The sequence below is a fragment of the Haplochromis burtoni genome, unplaced genomic scaffold, assembly GCF_018398535.1.
Source record: "Haplochromis burtoni strain Fernald_Lab_line unplaced genomic scaffold, NCSU_Asbu1 Contig_301, whole genome shotgun sequence".
NCBI classification, from domain to species: Eukaryota; Metazoa; Chordata; class Actinopteri; order Cichliformes; family Cichlidae; genus Haplochromis; species Haplochromis burtoni.
The window spans coordinates 331091-335840 of record NW_024582662.1 but is presented as its reverse complement, the minus strand read 5'-3'; positions in this window follow the sequence as shown (position 1 = coordinate 335840).

Here is a 4750-nt window from a genome sequence, read left to right as displayed (position 1 = left end):
CCCTTCCTGATGCAACCCCCAGAGGGATCTGAGACGCATTCTGCAAATAAAAATTTTATTTAAAGAGAACTGCAATGATGAGAGCAGAGAAAGACATTTAAACCTCCAGCGAGACAGTCTAAAATGTCTTATTTTTGATATTAAAAACTGAAAACTGAAAAAAAAAAAAAAAAAGTAGAAAACTAGCTGTAATAGTAAACTGAAGTAAACTGAGTTTGTTAGCTCAGGCCGAATAACTGCTTATGGTGGTTTGAATTTGTGTAACTTGGAGTATCTGTTTTTCCGTGCATCCTCTCATGGCCTGGCCTGACTTGCTGTCATGTATCTCCATCCATTTACTCTGCCCTGAAACAATCCTTTGGGAGTGACAGTCAGTGACAGTGAGAGACTAAAGGAAGGATGCCTAGCTATAGCAAGCAAAAGAGGAGTGACACGGTGCCGAAAGAATGCTACATTACAAGGAAAAACAGAGTGGAACTGACAGGAGTGGCGTGGTGCTGCACATGCACTGGAATCTGAGAGACACGGGAGACAGTTTGATGAGAGGATAAGAAAGAAAGTGAGGTGAGAGATGGAGACAGACTCAGGAAAGGACAAAGTAAAAGTAAAGAGGAGACGTGGTTTGAAGTGGCAGCGGAGATGGCAGGTGACAGAGATGAAAACTGAGGTTAGCTTTCAGGAAACGCTTCTATCCTCCTTAAATTTGAAATGAAATTTTCCAAAGGGTGAAGAAAAGGGAAGGAAGAGAAAGTAAAGAACGGAAGTGAATGATGGGGAACGTAAGGGAGAAAAAGAGGGGAAGAGTGAAAAGCGAGGAGGATGAAAAGATAGAGGCAAAGAGAAAAGTGAGAAGAGATGACATTTCTGCTGTCTTTGAAAATGATCCTTCTGATGGACTTAGGTTCATTTCACTATAGCAGCAGTTCCTGTTTATACAATGCAAACCGGAGCTACCAGTAACAAAAAAACTTTGAACCAGATGTTATGAATTCTTTCAAAAATATGTAAATTTCACTGTGGACTGCACTCATGTCTAATTTTATTGACCACCAACAAACAAACCGACAAACAAATGAGCATTCTGGAGCAATAATGAAAATGTGTGCTCTGCTGATTAAAACCCAAAGTAAAAGCAAATCGAGTGCTCCCTAAACCGGGACCTGCCACATGCCGGCATGTGCCGGTCACAGCTCTTCTCTGCACTGTGCAGTTTGATATTTTCCTGCAATTTTCTGGATAAGTAACACTATGCAAAAAGGCAGACATGCAACAAAAATCTGGCACAACAGAAGGTGAAGCGCTTGCGCGGATCATCATCTGTTGTCTGCAAATACTTTTGATTTAGCACAAATGATGTTCACTAAGAAGAAATCATCTGCAAAGAGTGCTGCATGTGTGCTGCAGTGACACTGACTCAGACGCCCATGAAAGCGAGCCTGTACAGCATGTCAGCGTATTCATCCAGCTCACAAAGACGCACCGACAGCTGTTGATTATTTTGCTTCCAGTTTCACATCCATCATGCAGACACAATGAAATGAGTGAAAGACTTTATATTATTTGTCTGCAAAGACTATTTTACAAATTTTGCAAAGACTATTTTAAGGAATTTAAGATTCCTTAAATGAAATATATAGCACAAAGTAAAGGTGACATGGAATTCTTTTTGGTAGCACTTTATAATAATGTCACACTTTTAAGCATTAGTAAGGTACTAGTAAATGTGGAGGGCGTGGCCTGCAGCGCGGCTGCGGGGGAGGTGGACGCACCTGAGCGGCATCCACAATCACGCCTCGCTGGCTTAAAACAAGAATGAAGGTCTTGTGGTGTTGCTGATGTGTGCGCGGCTGGCGACTCTGAAAGTGTTCACTCTGAGCTTGTGGGTGTTGCACTATCAACCAGTTGGTCCCAAACTCTCTTAACTCCTTCCAATTAAGAAAAACCAACACTATCATTGGGCAACATTTGTTTCCACTAATCACAAGGACGTTGCCATCCTGTTTCTACTCTAGTGTAACTGAACTAAGTAGCTTATTTGTACGATTGGAAACAATCAGGCTGCAAATTTTCCTAAAGTCTGACAGGTTTGCATTAAGCTAACTGTCTCCAATCAAAAGCTGATTTCCATGTTTTACACAAACTGCCCTGATTACTGTTCGCTGTGAAACAGTGCAAACAAAAAGAGCTGTTGGTTGGAAGGGAAAGAGAAGTTTCAAGCAGTGAGCAATGAGTGAGTTTGCATGAATGAATAAGGTTAAGTGATTAAATGAAAACTGCTGTTATTTGACCAAATCACTGTGCTTACTTTCCCAGAATAAACCATTGTGCTACATTAAAAGAATGGAACGTTTTTAATCAGCACGGTGAACTTATTTTACATACACTGCTATATCTAATTAATGCTAAGGAGATTTTTAGTTCGCAGACCTGAACTGATGGTCTGTCCACTTAACACACATCTGTATGGTAGTTGATAATTAAACCCAAAAGTCCATGCGGTTACAAAAAATTGGCATCTTCAGCATCTGAGAGCAAAATTTACTTTAAGGTTACCTGAGCAGACTCACCCAAACTGTAACATGGCAGTTCTGCAGAGATGTGTTCAAGTTGTTCAATCAACACATTCATGCTGTTGACTTTTGTGCCATGTAACTTTCTGTAAATCAAATGTCTCTTGTAGAGCACAAATGTGTGCGCTGGCATTCTCAGTATCAAAGGTCCTTAAATGTTACTGTAAGGCTGTCCTTGTTAAGGGAGAAAATAATACATGCGTATGCATCCTAGATAACATCACCAAAGAGCAAAACTATGCAATGCAGATATGGGAGTCTGCGTGCTGTCAGACCATAGCCATGCAGAAAAGAAGAGAGAAAGTGAAGTGATTTAAGATCTCCCATTCAATCTGTTCTCTGCCCGCCATCGTTCCCCTGGGGCCATCTTTGTACCTCTTCATCCATTTTCATCCCTCTTTGCCTCCTGTCCTGCTCTTCAGCCAACATGCTGTGCACCTATGTCTCACTGCCTTTCTGACCACTGAAAAGCAGCATCTTGCCTATCTGAAAGCAGACCAAGCTTTCAATCACATTGACTTTGAATTTTTTTCTTTCCTTTTAATTAATGACCTTCTTTAAATGAGAGAAAATATGCAGAGGACACTGCCAGACAGGAGGACGGAGGAGGAGGATTAGCTGATTTGTGCCACATAGCGGTGGTGTGAAGTCACCGGAGCGTGCGTGTCGGCATGAATGTTTTCGTGTACCTTTGAAGTATGCACATGTGTGTTTCTTTGACATAACTCCTGACGCGCTTTGCCAGAGATTTTAAGCGAATTTAGGCCGAGAGGGTTGGACAGAGTACACACAGCAAGAGAACATGAGCCTTGGGCTTGCAGGGGCAAAAAAAAGAGAAAAAAAAACAAAAGATAGCGTGACTCAAACACAAGAGTCTGTAGTGAATGTGTGAGAGAGGGGAAAAGAAAATGGATGATAAGAAGATAAACAAAGATAAAATAGAGAGGGGGTGAGAAGGAAAGTATAGGAAAGCTTTAAAGCTTTTATGCAAAAATGATGATGCTTGGCCCCTTCAAAGCCAGACCCAAAGGCACTACTTCTTTTGCTTCTTTAAAAATCTGGCTCACATTCCGCATTAAATCTGTAAGTATTCAAAATTCATAATCGTCTGCTTCGCCATCTCTCTTCGGTTCATCCTGGAAATTTTCTTGGAGACTGTCCGTCCCTGTTCCTCTCCTGCCTTTCCTGTTTCTTTCTCTCCACGCCCAATGTCACCTTCCCTTGAGATGGTTTTCCTCCTACCTGTCTGCTCCCTTCCTATGTATATCTCTCGCTCCCTCCCTCACTCCTACTATCCCTCTGTCAGTTCCTATTCCACTAGCTTTCTCCATGTTTCTTAATCCCCCTCCCTTTCCTATGATAATTCCTCTTCTCTTTCCCTCCCCCTGCTCTATTCTGTCAAGCTACCCTCTTTCTTTGGCAGCCGCTGTCCTCTTCTCTCCTCCCCTCTTTTCTCTCTCTTCCTGCCTCCTCCTTCTCCTTCCTCTCTGTTTATCTAAGTCTTGTTTCCTCTTCCTTCCTTCCTTCCTTTCTTCTTTACTTCTCTTTCTCACTTCAACCACCGCTCGCTCTTTCCCTAAATCAGCCCTAATAGACTGCAGTGCCACGCATGATCCAAACATGCTCACACAAAGACGAACTGTGCAGAGGTATTAGCGCAGTAATTACGCTGAGGCACAAACACGCACACATTGCAGATGAACACACCAGCATTCCTGCACATTACAACCTGCTGCTCAGTCAGCATCAATTCTTCCTATATGTTGAACTGTGGCATTTTGGAAAAAGGAGAACAGCACAGAGGAGGGAGAACCATGGAAAAATGGGCAAAGAGAGTGGATAAAGCATAGGAACAATGGAAGAATGAAAACCCAGGCACAGGGCACCGGACATAGATAAAAGAAACTGAAAAGGTTAGAAAGACAAAAGGCAAATGGAGATGAAAAAGGACAGGAATAGAGGTAACCTGAAACAAAAGGGACAAAGAGTGAGTGTTGACGAGGCCGAGACAAAAACACAGGAAAAATCAGGAGGAGGGAAAAAGAGAGGGAGAGAGTGTCAGTGACACATAATGAGGGAGGGAGGAGGAGAGTGAAAGGGAGAGTCAGCAAGCGGGAGCTGTGTTCATTTGCGCACAAAAGATATGAGTGAGTATGGATGTGTATGTGTGTGTGTGTATG